At 37.2% G+C, this 22998-nt stretch overlaps 1 protein-coding gene across 1 annotated transcript in view; it reads right to left on the bottom strand.

The window, feature by feature from the left end:
• LOC134796025 (putative phospholipase B-like lamina ancestor) overlaps positions 1-16381 on the bottom strand; it is a 29996-nt gene extending 13615 nt beyond the window's left edge. The window contains exons 1-2 of the mRNA XM_063767940.1: positions 16220-16381; positions 4213-4321 (exon numbers count right to left, since the gene is read on the bottom strand). The gene's annotated coding sequence lies outside the window, so the exon portion shown is untranslated. The remainder of the gene's footprint in view (positions 1-4212; positions 4322-16219) is intronic.
• Positions 16382-22998: the final 6617 nt, after the last annotated feature.

The raw sequence follows: 22998 nt of genomic DNA, 5'->3' as shown, positions 1-22998 counted from the left end.
GTATTGCTAATAAATAGTTGCCAAGTGTCATGATGGGATATAATTTTCGGCAATAATTTAGAAAACACACATGATATGTTTTGGATAGCCTAGTAAATACTCAGAACTTCAGAAGGCTTTAATATAGAGTTTCTATAGTCACGTTCTCATGCAGTACCAAAAATTATGCCACGCCGATTTCACGCCGATCACGCCGCCGCCGCCGGTCAAAAAATCATCGGACGCCGCCGCCGATGATTTTGCCATCGGCGCACATCTCTACTACCTACTCAATATGTACTTAGGTACCTACTTACTATGTACTGTACTTATGTACTTTATAAGTATACATTCAATTACTATTAAACCTCAGTCGTTGTCGTTACCTAAACCGTTTCGATTTTTCTTTGCGATTTCATTTTTAGTGTTCCGTACAAACTTTGTTCACGGAACACTTATGCTGGGATCACTTTGGTCTTGCAAATCAGTTATTGTTTCAGTCAATGATTTTGAGTAAAATAAAAATATGTTACTAAAAATTCAGATTGCTAATTAAACATTTTTATTCGTGTCACAGGAATCTAATATCACCTGTTTACCAAATCATTTTGCTTGCGTAATTTTTATGACACACCTATGACGTAAATTAATATTTTGCTGGTAAGGAAAAACAAAAGTAGCCCAACGATTAGTGTAAAAGTAACTATAATTAATTAAATTATCGCATTCAAGATTCAACACAATGTATAAAATCAGTATATAGATGCATTTTTATTTAATTAAACCGTTTTAAATCTACTCATCTACCTATACAAAAAGTACCCATCCGAACGGTAAAACTCGACCTAATACATATAAACATAAAAAAAAACTAAAATAACTTTCGATTAGGTATAGGGACTTTCGGAGTACCTTTGTAAGGAACTCAGATATTCTTTGTGCGTTTTACTTCTTTATGTTTAATACAGCAGGTAGCCGCATACCGACATTCCTGGCCGTGTATTCCCAGCGACTGTTCTTTTTGGTTTTGCGAGCGCCGGAATACAGTTTACAAAAGAACCAGTTTAACTTAATATTTAGATCCTTAACAACTATGCGTAAGGGTCTCCCCAGATATATCGACGCGCATTCGGCAAAAGCCGATAGGCAGGCGAGCCGATGCGAGCCGAACGTCCCGAACGACGACTTTTTCGCTCTTATTGCGCAGACCAGACATAAAGTTTTTCCTATCGGATTTTGCCGATTCCGCGTCGACATATATGGAGGAACCTTAATCGGACAGCGAACTTATACTGGCTTGTCTGATCCTTTGACTTCCCTGGTGAGCGATTGGAACGACGATTGGAGCGGACACTAACCCATCTATATCTAATTCACATAAACTTGTCTGGACTGTGAGTTCTTCGTATTATACTTAACCTTGCGATCTTTACGATAACTTTAAGATATTGTAATTCGCTGAATGCACTTTATAAGTGCATTCAGCGAGCAGTTTTTTGATAATTCGTAGCGTTTTTGGAGATACGGTTGCCAAAAAAAAAGCAATCTTGAGGCCTTTCTTTAGTAACTTCGTCGAATCGAAACCGGATTTAAAAACTTGTGTCCAATAGAAAAAAAACACAAGCATGAATCTAAAACGCACCATTAAAAATTGCACAAAACCCTTAACTTGAAAATTTATTCAAAAAATGCGTAGTTATATTTTTGATCGAACTCATACATTTTTTTTTTGTTAAAAATAACAATGATATCTGCGATTCCGGGCACGCACGGCCGTCGGCTCAGTGCTCAGCGAGCTGCGTTCGGAGAATGGCCTGAACTCACTGCACCTTAAGAACTAGCATCAGAGATCAGATTTAAAACTGAAGGTACTTATTTTGAAATTAAATATCACGTACCTACTTATCTCTATTTTGGTCGATTCAAAAATGCACGAGCGAAAGTGATAGAGATGACAGTATGGGTGATAGAGTGAATTTCCATCATGTTTTCTTTTACTCCCCTAATTTTATTAGACACCTATATAGTTTAAGGTGTCATTAGTCTCCGGTACAATTTTTTTAGGTCCCTAGTTGATATGTAGACAAAATAACCACATATACATAAATTGCGTTCTATTTTATTAAGATCACGCGTCATCGTACCGTAATAATTATCGTACATTACTTACAACTTGCCGAAGCGCAATTTTTTGATTGAAGAATATTTAATTAGGTATAATTAAATAGGTGAGTACCTACCTATCGTATATTATTATTTATTTATAAAATAAAATTAGTCTTATTTTTTTTATCAGCCTCATTCCATGTTTCCGTCCGTTTAAACAGATGAATCAGTCCTAAATAAGTTAACAACATCGTAATAAAGTTGATATACGGCGTGTGCCTCTATGTAGGGGGGCAATTCAAACTTACACTGTGACACCAAAATGATACCTAAGTGTAGTGAGTCGCGCGTACATTTTTCTCGTACTTGTCCATACTTGTATTGGAGCGAACTAGACACACGGGTGACACGGGTGACTGATATAATTTTGATGTTACAATATAAGTTCGAATTTAATAGCCTCCATATTTCATTCCCCAAGACATACGGAGCCCCACAGACCGGAGACCGGAAATTCCTGTATGGCCCGTCTGGAATGCCATACTTATAGAAAACAAGGCAAAATGGACCTTACTATTTATTGCCATACAGGCCATCTTATTTCTAGAAATACTTAGGATGCTTGAATAAAATTATTAGAATACCGGGTTTAAATGGTTAACTAGTTGATTTTATAAGGACATGTGTTTACAAAGCACGGTGACAACAGAAACAGACATTCAGATTCACTTGCATTATGATAAGCTGTAGGTATATCATTATATCAAATCGTTTTATTATGATTTTCCTAGTATTTTTGTATGAAATAGTAACAACTGCTTCTAAAGGACTTCGGATCAGAAACAGGATCATGAAGAACCCAAACCCTTGTTCCCCATACGGGCCCAAAGAGCTAGTCGTATTCCTAAACGCAGTGCTAACCTATATTCTTGGGGTTGGGTAAATGCAAAAAGAAATTGAAGAAAAAACATAGACAAACAATTACACGTTCTGGCTGACTAGTTGACTAAAGGTTATCAAACCGGGTGCATGTGCAGTGAACGCACTCCGGGAGAGCCATAAGGGTCAACGGCCGACTGTGAAGGGTTCGCAACTTTCATTCTTAGTCGATTGAGCTTGCTGGTGACCTCTTTATACCTATGCCGGGCATGTCGACGACTTTAAAACGCTTGAGATCACGCAATTCTAATAACGGGTTTAGAGCTATTTCGCACTTAAACGACAAAGTCTACAAATTGAGAAGTAAACAATGTTTATACCTATTTGTTTATATTGTAGTATTCATAATTATTTACTAATCCTTTTTAGATAGGTAACTTTTTGCTAGCGGTACCAACATTTGCAAAATGATTTATGTAATGTAAAATTATGTAGGTAGGTACGTATGAATATGACAGGTATGTAATTTTATTAAACTGATGTGGTTTCCGTAAAAATACGATGTCTCACGCGAATAAAGCATATTAAATCGATTAAAAATTCATGTAAAAACAGTTGTTTAGCATTAATCGGCGTTCAGGCTTTGACCAATAGAAACAACATAGCTCAATACCTAGATTTGTATTTGCGCATCATACCGAAACATACCTTGTTATAAGAGTGCAAAGCCTTTCGGCAACCGAACTGACCAATTCAAATTTATATTATTCAAACGTACCTATGACTAATTTAAATGATTAATGTCAATGTGTCGGTCACAGTTTTGCGACTACGAAACGTTCAATCCTAATTGAGCACGATCTTGAAAACTTGTCAAAGAGAATTGGACACGATTTCCGTATTTTTAATTAATTCAGGGTTTCTGCGTTCTTTTTAGCGTTTCTTTATGGCATGATGATCTCATGATCTTGACCTATTTGAAAGTGCAATTTACACTTTATCTATAGAATCTTATTTTAGCGTTTTTGGTATTTCATCCTGAAACAGACCCTTCGCTTATGTTATGACTATGACGTTCAAGACGACAATAATTAAAATGATTCCAAACAGACAACTACTTGAAATTTCTTTTTTTTATTTTCGCGATAGACCCCGAGGGTCTAGCTGTAAGTATGTGTTAATGAACACAATCAACAAATCCTCTCTTCTCTCTTCTTTGAAAGTTGAAAAAGATGTAAGTATACTTACAGCGTCAGTGGCGTGACCACAGCACACAACGTAGGCGTTCTCAACCCATCGGGAAAGTCCTGTGTTGGACGCTCGGAGACGGTCGAATCTGATCTAGACCGCTACGGATCTGTAACAAAACATAATTTTATTAAAAATAGTTTAAAACCAATCACAAATAAATTCATTGACCTATAGGTATATAATTATAAAGCCTTCTTTGGTTCAGATAGGCAACAAGCAATACGAGTAGGTACAATTTCCGCTTTGTAAGTCTAGATTTTTGATTAGTAGGTATTCCATCTGGAACAATGGTTAGTTCTAATACCGATTATTAAACCTGGCTAGCCCAAGCCCTACCAAGAAATATGCGATCAAGATTTCCTTAGGTTTATTCGTTTGGGAGCTATTATAGCCCAAGCACATTACCTATCCTTAACCTTGTAATTTTTCTTTAACACTTTCGCTGCCAAGAACCTGCTTAATTATTCATAGAATCTCGGAAGTTTGGCACTCTGACAATTGTACTCGTAATAACTCATTATTATGTGTACCTATATTATTCTTAAGTACTACCTATATTACGCGCTATATTACTTAAAACAAAACAACAAACAACTTAAATACTATATTAATAAAAAGGCACTATAATATAGTGATTTTTTTTTATCCTTAGAGAAGGTACATTTTAATTTATGCGAAGTCCATATTACTCAGACTTTTGATTGAGAATGTATGTACTTCACATAACATAAACAAATGACTGTCACGAATCTTGGCATGATCAATTGATAGCACATAATGACTGACATTCTTGTGACGCATGATAATATTATGAATATTAAGACTGCGTCGACCGTCCAGATGGCGCCTTCACGCAGTAGGGGAATTGTCTTTGGCAATAAACCAATTAATTTCCGTATAAATCAGTATATTAATATTGTCGTCCTACTGATTCCCCAACTTTTGGTCTTTGTCACATAATTTTATTACTAATGGTGGTAAAGTGGTGGGAAAGACGGTAACCACCACGGTTAAGGATGGTATTCGTACTTTTAAAAACCATTCTTGGTTTGATATTACTCATTACTCGCAGTGCATCTCTCTTGTAGAATATTATTAGGGCGAGCGAAGCGAGCCCTATCACTAATCGACGAACTATGCATTCTTGTGGTACACTTTACGGAAAAACTACTGCACTGTTAGGTTTGAAATTTAACATAGTAATTTAAATTCATGTCTAGATGTGTTATCAAACATAAAAATATCATTTTATAAACCTAAAAAAATAAAATAAACTAATAACACTTTGTATTACTACTAGCGACATCTGTTGGCAAAATGATGAATTAACATTCGTGCTAATGTTAATTATTTCTTTCTCTAACAGATGGCGTTAGTAATAAATAAATAAATAAATATTGGACATTCTTATACAAATTGACTACTTAAGAAGGCTTGTGTTGTGGGTATTCAGACAATACGATACCTATGTGGTGTTTTCAAGTTCAATAATGTCGATGGCGCTTACGCCATTAACAACGATGAATACCAAAGTGGGTACAATTTTGGATTCAACCCACCTCGCTTCACTTGGTTTAATTCCCATTTTAGCAATTAAGTTTTTGTGAATACCTACTAGAACAATCAGTCTTGCTGTATATTTACTGCGGAGGTCAATTTACTCGTATGTTTTGTGACGCTGACGATGTGATGATCAGTCATGTTGTGTTAGCAAACTTAAGTCGGGTATTTTCAGTTCGAGATACAGTTTTGGTTTGGTGGAAGCGCTGGTGGCCTAGCGGTAAGAGCGTGCGACTTTCAATCCGGAGGTCGCGGGTTCAAACCCCGGCTCGTACCAATGAGTTTTTCGGAACTTATGTACGAAATATCATTGATATTTACCAGTTGCTTTTCGGTGAAGGAAAACATCGTGAGGAAACCGGACTAATCCCAATAAGGCTTTAGTTTCCCCTCTGGGTTGAAAGGTCAGATGGCAGTCGCTTTCGTAAAAACTAGTGCCTTCGTCAATTCTTGGGATTAGTTGTTAAGCGGACCCCAGGCTCCCATGAGCCGTGGCAAAATGCCGGGATAACGCGAGGAAGAAGGATACAGTTTTGGCGCCATTCATTTATTACGTAAGACGATTTTGGGGTGGAGGGGGTCGAACATATCTTATTTTTTCTTACAAGGGGGCGGGAGGGGGTTTTCATAGTTCTTAAGTAAGATCACAACATGCGATATTTTTTTTAATTTCTATGAAATTATGACGTTTAAAATAATACTTCCACACTCTATGCTATCAAACACGGTGCAGAGTTAGCTTAAACGAGCTCAAGTACCTTTGTACAGGTCCAAATAAACATTCATAAAAATATTTTTTTGAAAATAAATTATATTGGTGGCTGGACGGGGTCAGCCTATTCTTATTATTTCTTACATAGGGGAGGGAGGGGGTGCAAAAGCTGGCAAAAATCGTCTTACGTAATTAATGAATGGCGCCTTTAGTGTTACTATTGCTTGGAACTGCTAAAATTATAAATAAAGATAAGGGGCTATTCATAAATTACGTCATTTCAAATTAGGGGGGGGGGGGTCTGGACATCGGATGACGGTAGCATGAAGTAGGAGGAAATGGGGTCATTTGATGCATGATTTTTGGATGATTATAGGGGGGGGGGGGTCCAAAATCGTCAAAAATCGATGACGTAATTTATGGACAGCCCCTAAGCATAATTAATACAAACTTCAGTAACTTAGACCCGATACAGACGGACTACAACCCGACTGCAACATGTATGGGAACTGCACGCCAATCGAAACGTCGGCGTGCAGTTCAGTAAAATGACCCAGTACCCTGGCAGTACCTAGTGGAACTCAGGTTTGTTGCAACATAGGCACACGCTGTTTTGGCCATCCGACTCGTCTTGTTGAGCACTTAGGAGATTAGTACCCAAGATAGAGCTGATGCTAAACCCTGGCTGTACCTAGTGGAACTCAGGTTTGGTGCAACATAGGCACACGCTGTTTTGGTCATCTGACACGTCTTAATGAGAACTTGGAAGAGCAGTACCCAAGATAGAGCTGATGCTGGACCCTGGCTGTACCTAGTGGAACTGTGTGTGTTAGCTTATGTGCGGAGCAGCGTGATTACCGCCAGTAGGTGTCCAGACGGGATAGTTTTTCGATCAATTGTGTGGAGTGGACGCAAAAATAAATTCAAGAACATTGGCTCGCTGACCCAACATTATGTAGGAAAGCCAGTTGGGTTCCTTACAAAAAGTACTGGGCGACCGTGTAGGATGTAATGCACTTATGAAATTGTATATTACGTGTGGATGATATTGGCAATTTGATTTTGTCGTCTGGACACGTTTTTAAAGGACAAAGTAAAAGCTGTAACAGACAGGCGTACCTACCGGACAGCAACCGGTTCGGTACGTTAAGGTAGAAAACCTCCGCGAGCCCTTACAAAGCTCTGCTTTTTGCTAGTTATATTAATGTGAGCGAGATTCACTATGGGTAATTAAAATTAGGATCATATTTTTAAAGTGGGAATGCGACTCCGGGGCCACCTAGGTGCACCCGCGCCGCTAATGACCATCTTATCTCGTCTCCGCATTGTTTGTTTATGCTAACAGGTGATCACCGTCATTAGGGTCGGGTGACTGACGCCCGACTATACTAGCATGTAGTTGCCAACTGACATATGAACTATAGGTACATATAAGGCATCCAATATCGGACGATTTTCAATACAAGTATGTATAGTCTGTCCGCCCTCCATCAAGCTACTGACCGAAACAGTTGGTGGCAATTTATAAAGCGCAAGTGGAGTCACGATCCTCAGCAATGGGGGAGCGATTAAGAAGAAGATGTATAGTCGTAAAGAGTATGGGGCCCCATACATTCCACGACTCTTCTCTTTCCGCACAGACTCTATTAAGTTATTATTTATTACTATTGGTAGCGCAAAGGAAGAGAGTCGAAAAAACCAGAGTAACAATAATCCTTATTCTAGAGTACCTATATCCAAAGATAACGTGATAAATGAAACGCTTTTACTAAACCTCCGCTGTGCGTTTGGCTATGGTCTGGATTTTTCTAGACCTACAGAAAATATACTTGGTTTTTATTGCACAACACTAAATAATAACGCTAAATATAAACGATTAGTATAGCTCAGTAACATTTTGTACACATTCGCGAATGACATTGAGTGATAATGCCGGCCTCTTTGGTAATATTGAGTCACCGAGCTCCAATGTCAACGGTTCTGATCTCAAGCAGTTTCATGTTGTTGATTACCTAGTACCTATAATACCGATTAAGTTAAAAGTGTAAAAAAAGTTAATAGTTGATTCTAATAGCTTACCAGTGAAATCATGAAATAAATCATGTTTATTTTATATCACTTTCTTTAAAGTATTTGTTGTTGCTTTTTTTTGTTATGTAGCATAATTTCTGAAATCAAATATCCTAAGTACGAAATTTCTAAAGACAGAACATCGAAAATCACGATCTCATTTTCGAAAATCAATATTCCTTTGTACCTACAAAATTCCTAATGACAATACTTTGAAAGTCAATATGTCTAGTGTTCAAAATAGCTACGTTCAAAATAATGCTACGTGATCTTTTATTTTAGCCTCGAAGTTACTAAAACAGTTATACTTAATAAGTTCTTGGCTCTGCCTTCTTGTTTAATTAAAAAAATATTTTGTTCTTTCCTTTTTTTTCTTGCCACTAATGCCACTATTCTTATTTAATAATGTAAGTAATTGAAACTCGTAAGTACCTACTTTAAATGAATATTCCGCTCTTAAACTTCTCATATGTTGTAATAATTCGCGCACGTTCTTAATATTATTGATTTTACTGGTAGAGAATGCCTACCGACAATAAGTTCGCCTTTTTACGCTTTTTATTAGTGCAAAAAAATATTCATCATTGATTAAACGTTAATGTGATAATAGCGTGTGTCATCACATGTATGTGTCAAACGCGTAGCTACCTTTTAAGATCCTAAGTACGCTGCCAGTTTAACTTACATCTACCTAGTTACTACCCATATATTCATAATATATTAAATAACATATACCTACGTTCATACATAACATTATTATAAGCATTAATATCCGGATATCCTGACATGTCACGGCAACTTACCGTCATTCTGGGTCATTAACTTCAGACCGTACCTAGTCTCCGTCACGGTTACCAAATAAGTGTAATGGAGAATTCTAATAAGAGACGATGGAAATAACCTGTAGATAAATGAACTAGAAGATTATTACCTACTATGTTTATGTACTTAGTTACAAGATACCACGAGATATGGTGATGTACATTTTGTAATTATATGCGTAATTAACTCTAACTGAGCAGGCATGTGATTCATGCATGTTCTATTTGTAGTTTTACTATTCTCGGAAAGATTACCCTATACTATTCAAATAAGTACCTATGTAGGTAATTACGAGTATATGATAATTAGTAATTACCAAAAAACAATACCTACATTATTAAAGTAAATAGGGCCTACTTTATAGGCTTCGTCAGGAGAACTTTATTTTTACAAGGATCAATGTATTACTATTTGGTATAGATGGTCAAGCAAATCTTGTCAGTAGAAAAAGGCGCGAAATTCAAATTTTCTATGAGACGATATACGAAGGGTCGCGCCTACATTTTTCAAATTTGCCGCCTTTTTCTACTGACAAGATCTGCTTGACCAACTATAGATTACTAGTTCTAGCTGCTAATAATTGACGTGGTACTTCCATTTACGATATTAAGAAAGAGCGAATATTTCTGCTTACACTAATTAAAGAACATTTTATGGTTTTAGGTATTATTCAGAATAACATTGGGTTTTAGATAGATTTAGATAGAGTTGGAGCGAGACACAGCGATCGGACCTTTTGTTCCCACCTATAGTTTTCTCCTTAGCCGAAGACAGTCGCGCAATGTCGTGGCCAGGCCCTTAGGGAAACGAGCGATAATTCTAATTGAGTTTGTCGACACCGCTCTGCTCCTAGTACAGTCAACTGTAAAAATATGGGTGTAGCCAACTTATTCAAAAATATGTCCCATAGTTCTCACTTCGCTGATATAAGAGCTGTGGGACATATTTTGAGATGATTTGTGCACCCATATTTTTACAGTTGACTGTACCTACTGGCGCTTAGCTGAAAAGTAGCCTTATGGTGTGATTTTATGCCAGCATATGTCTACTTGTACATATGCACAATCAAAGATGATTAAAGTACAAACGCGAACACGTTTACAGTAACAGGCGTTAATGTTTTAAACACACAGAGACAACGGAAATACCAGTCACGTTCCAATCACTTCGATATTCTTGTACTCTTAACTACAGCACAGAATAAATAATAGTAGGTAGGTCTTCTGTAAGTACCTAGAGAAGACTCACTCTCTAACAAAACGCTTCTGTTACGATCAGCACAGATATGGCCGCTAGGTGGCGACAGCGCCACGCGAGGCTTATGGCTTTCCCCAAAATTGGTGTGGAACGGATGTACTTTTAGCTACCTTTAGCAAAGCGACGAAATCGCGGAGTGAGCCACGCCTGACTACAGGTAAACCATTAATCTATAAAGTTACATCCCACTAAGGGTTGTCTGTTGTCTGGCAACTGAGAAAAAGTTACGAGCGTGACTAATTAGGCGGGTTCCTATTACTTCCTAGTAGTAGGTAAATGTGTTACAGAAAAATATCACTGCGAATATTCGCGAAACGCAAATATTTTCCAAACACAAAATTTAGATACCAATTTGTATTACCTATACTCTACCTAAGTTTAACAGAGTAAGATCATAATATTGAGAATGCTGCAACTATTTACGATTTTTTGCACGATATTGAGTAGGTACCAGCGGCGGCGCGTCCATAAAAGCCGATTCCCACCGGCTTGCTTGTTTTTGGACGTTTGAGCAGAGTTGTAAAGGAAATGTGTAAGCCAAATTAGCCCCGGCTTGCCTGTGGACATGTTTGACGCGCCGCCACTGGTAGGTACCTACATATATAACGTATCTTATCATTAATTCAACATCCTCAAAGTTACGCAAAAACGCTGAGAAATTTTTAGCACGTAATTCATCAGGTTGCAGATAGCTGCCAGTAATTTTCGGCTTTACGCCAACATTACTATAATATTTTCACATTCGTTGTAATTATCACGTTCGGTGAATGTTCTATCACGGTCAAAATACGAGGGAGATAAGCCAACGCATATCAATGTGGCAGCCAATATATATATATATATATATATATATATATATATATATATATATTTTATCAGATATCTTAGGCCGGCTAGCGACTGAGCTGCATGGATTAACCGTAGCTACTTGATATCTTAGTTTTATTTTTCAAGACGTCAATGTTTTCGTTAGGGGAAAGTCCCCCGCCGCGTCTATCTGTATGTCTGTAGGTATGTTCGCGATAAACTCAAAAACTACTGAAAGGATTTCCATGCGGTTTTCACCTATGGAGTGATTCTTGAGGAAAGTTTAGTTTATTCGTGGTCATGCAAAATACCTTAATTTAATCTGAGTAGGTACTTACCTTTTATACCTATAAGTTCTCATAAATTTAAAAACTGGAAGCTTATTTACCTACGCCATGAGTCGGGCCCGGTTTCTATCACTTATGAACCTACTCCAATAAACATTAATTACCTTTAATTATGACTACATACTCGTACTCGTACTGTAGTATCTCTCAAGGAAATCGATGGAATGTAATTACTCTAAGAGATCGATGTTATAACTACTTAATTTACTACGCACGTGTAGAAACTAGAAAAGTTAGGTATATGTAGAGATTGTAGAGTATTTAATATGTATATTTACGTATACGATTAGGCTATGTCAGTAAAAAATCCTTATTCGTGAATCTAACCAATTATTTGTTGCGCATATACCTTATTATTTTTTTAAAGACAGCGGGTTAAAAGTGGTGAACTATTAACTCTAACTAAAATACTTATTCCAGTTGTTGAACGAGAACCAAAAGTAACTTTATTGATTGTCAATAAGCCGCTATTAGCAATAACAATAATATTTCTCATTGACAAGCGACAAGTCAAGCTACCTTTACCCTGAAAACGCCATGCTGATTATTAGGAGCATTTCATAATCTAACAATAGTTAACCTCAGTAACGGTTGTCACTGATAAGTGTAACTAACAGAAATGTTTATTTTTTTATAGTTTGCCTCTTAGAAATTTCAAACAGGTAGAGTTAATTATGCTAAAGGAAAAATGTTCTTGACTTCTACTTAAGGTTTTCCTTGTTGTTAATTACTTCAATCATGATTGATTGATTTAACAATATAGATTTGCATGACAAAAAGCGACCTAGAACATCAGAAGTATTTTTACTGGTTTTATACAAACATAAGCGTTCTTTTTAGATGTGAATAGGTTCTTATAATTATCATCGAACGAGCGAGCGAAGCGAAGCGAAGTTCTTACATTCGACTTGGATCACGCGGCTGGCTAGCGGCACGTCCCGGCATTTCGATGTTTTTAAGCTGAACTGTCAGAAGATAGTTTGATACTCAAGAACTTAAGTAAATTTGTTCTAATTTAAATTAAATTGGGTAAACGTGTAGTTGAGGGCATTATATTTTAGTGATTAAATTATGAGCAGGCTCGATTAAGGGATTATTGAGGTAGAAGAGCTTAGAAGGCCAAAAAGCTGTTTGTGAGAGGCCTAGCTATTCTGGTCAATTATTTGCAAAAAACATGATCGAATTTAGTATCAAATGAAAGTGCTCGGTTTGCACTTTTATAATATCGTTTTTGAAATTTACCTTTTTAAAATAATTAGCAAGATAAAAATAAAATAATATAAACATAATATAGGTATTTGACATTTGACAGGAAATATTTCGGCAGATACAGTTTATTTTAATCTCTATGATTTCTATGATGACTTAAATCCAGGGGAGGGACAGTCGTATATAAAGCACTTTATTCGAAAAAATAGCGATATCTATAATATTACTTAACGCTAAACTTTTTATTAATATGGCTTCACTTAATTCGTCAGAACGTCTTAAAAATCTTGTATATCTAAGGCATGGATCAAACAAAAAAACATCTGTTAGAACAGATTATTTATGGACATCGTTGCTATGGAGGCGATTGTCACAAAAAATAACTTTGTCAAATAAAACTCAAAATATTATAACACCCCATTTATTAAATATATTAATACGGGTCACTCACGGAAGTTTTGTTATTAAAACACCCCATTTATTGTCTATACTACGACATAATTCAGATAAATAAAAATACTTTCAGTTTTACAATGTTAAAAGAAACAAAGTTTTCATACGCCATCACAGTTGCTGAGAACTTTGTTACCAATAAATTTAGAAAAATTATGGCGGTTAGATTCACAACCTGCTGCGTGTAATTGTGTTTCGCGGTCAATTGTGTGTTATTTCAGCCGTGTATGATAGGTAATTTATTTACATCAACAGTCAAGTTAAAAGTATCTAATCTGTTTTCGTGTATTAATAAATATCCTGAAGCCTTTCTTCAAAGTCAAAGTTTTTTACGTTCGCAACATACTTTTAGACGCTATTTATGCCTCTCCCCCCCTGATATTGACGTTGATATTTCTGGTTAAGAATTACAGATGGCATTTCAAAATGGATGCAAAATTCCACGAGAGGGCTCTCTTTGTCCTATATATTATACATCTTTGCTTAAATCTATCAGTCAAGGGCTCCACAGACCTTGCAATAAATCCAGGCGATTTTTGATCCATTGCAGCCTATAGAGCGACATGAAATAGTACAAATTGAATAAAATGGAACTCAAAAGAGTCCGTACTAAATTGTTACCATGTGTAAGCATTTTACGTCAAAAATGTGACAGTTACGTAGAAAGTGGTGCTCTCATTTATTTTCTACTATTTTATGACCCACTATACGATACCTAATAAGTAGGTGCAACAAAGTCAATCGCTCTATAATAATTTTTGGTTAACTGCGAGTTCTCAGTTCGGGGCGCACTACTAGTTTTAGTAACTTACTACACCACCCTGGATCACTTGTTTTTGTGTATAAGTGCATACCTCTTTAGCTAACTATGCTAAAGAGGTATGCACTTATTCCACATACACAATTCCATTTCTGATAGTTTCTTGAATTGGATCATTTTACTTTATTCAGTAGGTCTTATTACCCACTCGTAAGTAAAGTATGATGTATATGCCCAGGCTCTTTTTTCTTTTGGCAATGTTTATATACGCGATAAGCCCGACGCAAAGACATTACTTATAAATAATGCTTATTTTTTCAATATTTCAACATAATGACATGTACAGTCAGCAACAGAAGTTGCTAAGCGGGCGAGGTTTTTAAAATTACCTTGACACGCTCTTATTCTCTTAACAATAAAGTCGAGTCAAGTTCAGGCCCGCTTAGCAACTTGTGCTGCTGACTGTACCTACGTGTTTTACCCTCTTTACATCTAAATATGTACCTACCTATTACATGGTATTGGTTCTCCTTACAGTTGTTTCCTTATTATTCTCCTAACATGTAGTAAAATGGTTTCTAACTAAATAATCATTTTTACAGTATTCTAATGTGTATTATTGTAATGCTTCACCTTGAACGTCTTTTTGAAATTATTTATACACGATCCGGAAGAGTTTTGCACAGTTATTTATTTCAAATTACTGCTGGCTAGACATAAAATATCTTATTAGTTAAACAACGTAAGTTTGTTGGCAAGTGTAAATTAATAAAAAATGCTCTACCTATAAATGGAGAGCAGACAGTTGGAAGGTAAATAAGAAACATAATAAAAACGTATTTTAATAGTAGGGGAGCCCACGATGCTAAATCGGGATTTACTCGAGCCTCATACAGACCTATTGGAATCGAAATATTAGATGATAAGAAGAAAAAAAAGTTATATAAAGTTTTTTTCTCCAGCGAGCCGGAAAGCGTCTAAAATTTTTTTTTATTTAGGGAGGTTGGTGGTGGGTTAAAAAATCGTTAAGCAGTTTGTGGGTTTGGTAGTTTTTGTCCACTTTAATGCTATATTTTTTCTATAACTTAATATAACACTTATTTGTAGGCATTTTCTTAATCTGACGAACACAAGTTTGACGCCTAATTTTTACATTACAACCGTCAGATTAAAGAAATGCGTGCAAATAATTATCAGATTTAGTAATAGCACAATTATAGCGTTAATTTGGACTAATATGACCAAATCCACAATCTGCTTAACAATTTGGTGAACCCCCCACCAACCAACGGCTCAACATAGATGGCTAAAAGGGGTAAAGGGAGACTACACGGGGTAGCAAGATATCATTCATATCTTAATCTGACGCGCTCGAGTAAACACAAAAATCCCCTCTTGGGCTCCCCTACCATAATATGTTTGTTAGCTAAAATATTGACGGAATGTTTGCGTATAGAAATTGCATTGCTATAAAAGCCTTTCTCTTTCATTCTTTGATACACTCTGGCGCGCAAGTATGTAGAGTCAAACTGCGGACATTCTTCTACCTAATTGACCACTTAATGTCGATGGTATGGCAACTGGCCCCACGGCGTGGTCTAAATTTATACACCACGTGCGTGTACCGAATGCGGGGACATTATGCGGCCACAAACCGAATGGGGTCAAGTACCCTGTCTAGACGCCAGTCGTTCACTGAATTCAATTCATACTTTTTGTAAGGAAACTATTAATTAACTTAATCAAGGCTGTACGTACTAACTAAAATACTAAGCGAATTTAATTGTTTCTCTCGCATGAACAATCTGGGGCACAAAGCATCACGACTTTGCTTTGAAACAAGCCACCAAAGAGAAAGTTAACGTAAGGACGCTGCATGTAAACAAATGAAATCTACATACAAGAAATCCACTTGACGACATAACACGATTCTTGGAAATTTTCTTATCACGAAAAACCCGTGGAACGCGAGAAAATTGTGCAATATGGAAATGTGGTTGGACTTACGTTTTCATCGGTTTTCCTCTCGAACTTCTGAAGGCTCTTAATTGATAGCAGCAAGGCGACTACATTTGAATAGACACTGTTATAGGGCTTTCGTGCGAACTACAATGAGCCCAGGAGAACACGACCGCTCGGTGTTACATCGAACTGACGTATGACGTGTGAGCGCGGGCGCCGGCGGCGGGGCGGCGCACGCGCCCGCCGCGGCCCCAGCACGACCACGACACTATGCTACATTCCCGTTGCATGCTACTTAATCACAGCAAGTGGTCGAACTGAGGGCCTACCGCGAACTACGTTCGACGTGTTGCCTCCCTGTCACACTTACGTACGTATTTACAAGTACGACAGAGAGGCAACACGTCGAACGTGGTTCGCGGTAGGCCCTCTGGTATATAAGAGCGCTCCGCAAGTTGCTACGTATTTGGAGGCCAAGTTAAACTGGATCTCTATTAACTTGACTCTTCTCATCGGCATTGGCAATTGCCCATTCCTACTAGAATACCGTCCTGACTGCCATACATTTACATCGCTAAACAAGTGCAAGTCACAGTTTAATTTCATGTCATGTAGCATTGCGTTAGGAAAGCATTGTGAATATCCATAATACCTATCTGTGTGGCTAACCCTACTACGTGTGTCAGAGTGATACTAGCCTCACTAGTCACTAGCCTGGACGAAGTGGCCTATGAAGTGGCTAGTGCGCTTTTTGAGTTTTAGCCCTTGTGAGACGCCAGCAGAAGGCGAACCACGTTCGACGTGTTGCCTCTCTGTCACACTTGTAAATTTGTACGTAAGTGTGACAGGGAGGCAAGACTTCGAACGTGGATCGCGGTAGGCCCTCAGACCAGACATTAGCATTGCATTGCGGATTTTGAACCGTTTCGCCTCGATTCGTATGCAATACGACCCATGTCTTACGGTGCCTACTGTAATTACCATAATTCATAATGTATTAATTATTAATACATGTAGATACAGTGGCGTTCAAAAGTCCATGGATAGATGTCGACCGTAATGCCTTAATATTACGGTTGAAACATGTCCATGCACTTTTGAACGCCAGTGTACATATAAACTTTCAGGGTTTAATAGCAGTAGGTGACGGCAGAATAGTAAAACTACACGTGCGGTTGACTGGAGGTTGTGCGTCTTGACTATTTACTGGTCTCTGGTAAATTGCTAATATTACTAATATTATATACTCTACAGTCTACAGCATAAGTGCCATCTGTGTAACCAACGCGTTAACTATCACTCTAACTGGCTCACGCTAGTCGAAACCGTCTCGTAACTTCTTAACTCCTAGTATTTTCCGACGGTGTCCTCAAGGTGGCGCTAGTAAGCAGACGCACTCCACAATGTGTTGCATTTGAAATTGAGATGCAATACTTGCTACTAGCAACGTGTATCAAAATTATCAAGGAAAACTATATTCGATCAAGGACTCTTGATAAAATTATGTCTGTCAAGCTATTTAGGTAAAGATATCACATGATTGCCACAATGTGACTTATTTTGAATGTCATGTCACTCATGACATGGTATTCAATGAATACCAATCGAAGTTTGGCCCTTAAGGTATAATAAAAGGTGTTATAGGTATATGTATAAGGTGTGAGGAAGAACATAGTATAGTTTTTATCAATCATCATCCCACGCAGACGAAGTCGCGGGGAGAACCTAATTTTGCATGAGTAAATCCAATTTTAATAATACTTAATTCCCAACTAATAAGTGAATTATTAATGCGAAAGCATGTCTGGCTGTCTGTTATGGTCTAAAATCCGGTATATATTTGGTCGAGCTTCACCGATACGTCTGACGGATGAAACATATATTGAATTATGAAAGAAAATAAGTTCCAGACCATAAATAAATGTGACGTCCCACGGGTAAAGGTACCTTATGGCGGTTGGCGCTTACGTTATTATTAACGCCGCTGCAATATTATTACGGCGCTATGCGACGTAAGCGCCAGCCACCATAAGGTACCTTTTACCATGGAACGTCACAAATAAGGTTGCCTAAAAAAAGGTCAAGGCTATTTTTAATTAATTTTTGAAAAAAATATTTTTCTTTAAATTACACCGACTTGTTTGACGAACGAAATAAGTTCCAATGGAAAGTATACAACTTGTACAACATGAATCAACTAGGTTAACCTATCTTTTTCCGGTTACTATTATGTGGTTGCCCTGTTTAATCAGGTGAGTTTATATCGATAATCGCACTCATCTGTCTGAGGCTTATATTTAAATAATAATAAAAAAAATTTTTTTTCAAAAATTAATTTAGTAGTTAAAAATAGCCTTGACCATATTTCTTTAAGCAACCCTATTTATTTATGTTCAGTAACATATTTTCTTTCATAAAATATAAGTTTCATCAGACGTATCGGTGAAGGTTGACCATATATCCCGGATCTCTTACTATTACCTCTTCACGCTTAAACCGCTGAACTGATTTAGATGAAATTTTGTATGGAGATAATTTGAAGCTCGAGGAAGGACATAGGGTAGTTTTTATCAATCATCATCATCATTTCACGCAGGCAAAGTCACGGGGAGAAGCTAACTAGTATCTTATAAATCAACTTTCAAACGAAAATGCTTCATCTGTACCTATGGGATCCATTCTAATCCATTAACAAATTAGAATATTTGAAAACCGACTCATCTTGCATACCTACCGCCCTGGCCCTGTTTGCCTCTGTGTTTAAGTTATACATTAATAAAGGTAATAATCAAATTGTACTCACAGTCTCCATTAGGTAGCTTCGTTACGTAGATATGTTTCAATTGAATTATAATCGTTACACGTGTTAACTACCGAAAATACATAATACGAGTATCTCTTATGTGCCGTCAGAAAGGTTCCAAAATTACGAATACGTGTACTTATGAGAAACGAAATTTTTAATTTTGAAAATGGAAATTTTCTTTATGTCTTCGAAACAATTCGCAACTTACACTATTGTACATAATTATGTAGGCAATTTAGTTTCAAAAAGAATGTACATGTTAAATGGGCGATTCAACTTTATCTAGTCACTCTTTGCCATGGTTACAGTCACCTGAGTCACCCTTCAAACCCTGGTTTTATGCTATGATAGGTAAACAATCATACATTTTTATGGCAGTTACAAGACCCCCCCATAATATGTTAGCATTAATATTAGCAAAGAGAATTCCCAACTAACATTAGACGCTAAATATAAGGGTTAAAAGAGATCTACATAAGCGTTTGTTTACTCCAGAGGTTCTATTGATGTTCTAAAAATAGGAGTTATAGCCGGCTATAACTCCGTAATACCCCCGGATTGGGCACAAATTTTAACACCTTGAGTTGTAAAACGGCGTTACAATAGAGTTATAGGATGAAATAAGAGATAGAAGAGCGCTAAAGTAGTGCTGTAATAGCGTTGATTGACTGCTTAGGATTTAAAAGGGTGCCAAATAAGGGACTACTAACTATTTGAGTAGTAGTGTAGGGCCATATAGATGATACTTTCAGTTTTTGATGGTATATTAGCATTTAAAGTCAATATTTCTAACACTCAAGAAGGTAAATGCACATTTTTTCCTTAGCCCTATATATCTGCTTTGGTTGCAGATTTTTCCATTTTGTTTTATTATTCGTAAGCTTGCCCTGTGACATCTTGAAGTGAAATGTAATGGCGGATAATTAAAAGCAAATATGTAATTATTTTAGTTCACTGATGGCGTGTTATCTGTGGGGATTTATGATGGCGAAATTAATTACTCTGTCAATAACTATATGTATTACTAACAAAATTTAAAAGGGCCTCTGATCCTTTACATATTTATCTGGATATAATATTTTTTTATTTGTGGTCCACCGTATTTCATTTTCGAAAAATTATTCAATATACGTGAAGTCCTGTTTTAAATATAACAATACTAACATTTGGTAAATATTGAGTAAAAGTATCGATATTTATTGAGTATTTAAGTTTTAATTAATAGTTTTTGTTTTGCTTATTGATTCATCGGTCATCTTAACATGGCGCTATAGGCTTAGGTTGTAAGTAAGACTAATAACAACAGTATAAAATGTACTAAGGTATTGAATAACGCTCGTCTGCGACTTCATGATCTATAATGGTGACTCATAAGTATAACTTCTCTTTTCGGCTGTAAGTGATACAAGAGAGTTAAGTAGCGATTGTGATACACGGAGCTATAAAAGACTTTTTATCGCCTGTTTAGAACCTTAAGTGAAAATTGCAGCTGCTTATTACTCATACAGATGCTAAGGTGGTAGAATTCACTTTGAGCTATAACACTAGCTGCTTAAGATGCATTATAGCGGCCAAAGCGGCTACTGTGGATCTTAAAGCTATACATGGACCTCTTAAAGACCTTGATGTCACCAGAGTCTGTAAGCTTAGAATATGTAGCTATTCTACAGCCGTTATATGTCTTTAGGTGACAAAATAAAAGTGCTAAGTGTCGCTTAATTGTTTGTTGAGTTTAGACTATATTGTCAAAGTATATTATGTAGTCAGTACATTTATCTTTCGACACATGTAATTGATTAACACTTTCAGAACGCCATTTGACTTTAATCCTTATTTTTTCACTGATATGTGTTAAATTCGTTAAATGTCAAAAAGTATCGCCATCTACTCGAGGATAGGCCAAAGGTATGGTGCCATCTTATCGAGCGATAGGGCCATACCTTTGGCGTATCCTTCAAATTCTCTTTGATATTGAGCACGTAGTACCACGTCTTCTAACAAACTATGATCGGTACTATTATCGCCTAGATGACGCTACAGAACAAAAAAAAAATGTTGGTTCACCCAAATAGAGAATTATGTTACAAACAACGATTTTCATAACTCAATCTGAAACGAAATATTATTGTAATAAAATCAACAACTCAAACGTCAGTCAATCACAATTAGAGACGTCTTATGACATTCAGAACGTGTGTTCTTCATTTCTGTGACAAAGGTATTTTTTCCATTGCGTGGGCTTAAAAGATAAGATTGAATTTCGTGGCAACCCGGGCAACCATTTCAAATAATTAAATTACATGCTTGCGTATGAAAAGGGATATTTCTTTGTTAATCGCGACAGAGGTATACCATTACCTACTTAATTGTATTGTATTTCCTTTTGTTTGGAATTGTAGGACTGGGTTAACTGTATAGTCTTCATTTTGTAATATCAATTTGGTAATTGATGGAAACCCTCGATTGCGGAAACCTTCTAGGTAGCTATACCTAGAAGGTTTCCCCGTCAACTGTCAAATATAGGTATAACTTACCAACGTGGCGCATGGCGATAAGGGCGCGCCACATTCGTGCGCATCTTAAAATAACCTCCTCGACTCACCTAGTCAGTAATAAAAGCGCCGTTATTTTTCTTCTAACCCTTCGACTTAAATTCTAACCTAATGCCACCAATCCAACCTTAGCTCCGGATTGACTACACCCAACGATACGGGTGGCCACAACCACAACATCGTTCTGCCGCCAGACAGCAATAAGGCCGATAAACGGCGACTTACCTCGAAAGGGAATAGGACGCCGTGATCCGATATTTTACTTCTACTCTTGACATCTCACCGCTCGCCGCTTAGGCTACCTTTCTGAGGCACGCCTCACTGAGGCGCAAATGAGCTGAGATTAGAGACGGGTGGGAATCAACCCATAGCATTGGTTATCTTCTCCGCTCCACTGGATTACAACTAATGCTGTAGGTACGTGTAGGTTGATACCCACACATTCTTTATTCTTTTTTCAAACAAGTATAAGTTTACAGCTAGGTACCTATGCCAAGACACTTATACTGTTAATACATAGTCAGTATCATAAACATGTATACACTGTTCGAACTATCTCTAGGATCAATATTAAACTTTCGTGAGACATGTTTTAAATTGTTTATACGACAACGGTTTCACTCACTTGAATTTTTAGTCGTTTTTGGCGACATGTTACGAGTTGCAGCCGCCGCGAGCACTCGAGCCTGAGGAAGGACCCCCGACGGGCCCGAAACATGTCGCCAATAGCGACTAAAAATTCAAGTGAGTGAAACCGTTGTCGTATAAACAATTTATCTCTAGGATCTTAAATTAAACATATATACATATTATTAAGTTACATATGTAGGTAGAGTGTAAAAAAATCCTGATACTACATTGTAAGGACGGCCACTTGTCTGCGAATATGTCTGCGCTTTGGACTGTAGCAATTAGGTTATTTAGTAATTCTATTGTTCGGTACGTGGGTGCGTTTGAACCGTGATAGGTGCGAACATTTGGATGTGCGCAAAGGTTTTGGCTCTACGTGCGCTACGCCCTACTGCAGCTATTTAGTTGTCTGGGGTAAAAATACGCATACGCTCCACATCGCCTCTCATCTCCGCCTCAATGTAAAAGCAGCCTTATCCGCTACCGCTTGTAGTAGTGGCCGAACCGCTACGCATGCCACAGTTCTAATTCCAATGAGGATATTTCCAGGCACTAAATTGGTCCAATTTACGGATTATTGTATCAACACACACGTTCCTCCCTTTTTTTGAATGGGGTAAGTACATGGGCCTATTGATTCCTTGAATGATTACATTGACTTGACCGTGGGAGTGAACTCCTAGGGTTAATTTGTCATACAAAGAGACCGGAAAATAGGGAGCGGAAAGGACGTTGTGCCTATCAGTTTCGTCGGCGATCTATTTTGATATTATGTTTATTTTTATGGGTTAGCAGTGATTGACCTCTGGAAAGATCAAAGACCCATAAGACTACAT

The sequence above is a fragment of the Cydia splendana genome, chromosome 13 (genome assembly GCF_910591565.1).
Source record: "Cydia splendana chromosome 13, ilCydSple1.2, whole genome shotgun sequence".
Taxonomy (NCBI): domain Eukaryota; kingdom Metazoa; phylum Arthropoda; class Insecta; order Lepidoptera; family Tortricidae; genus Cydia; species Cydia splendana.
This window is presented reverse-complemented; position numbering and strand designations above follow the sequence as displayed.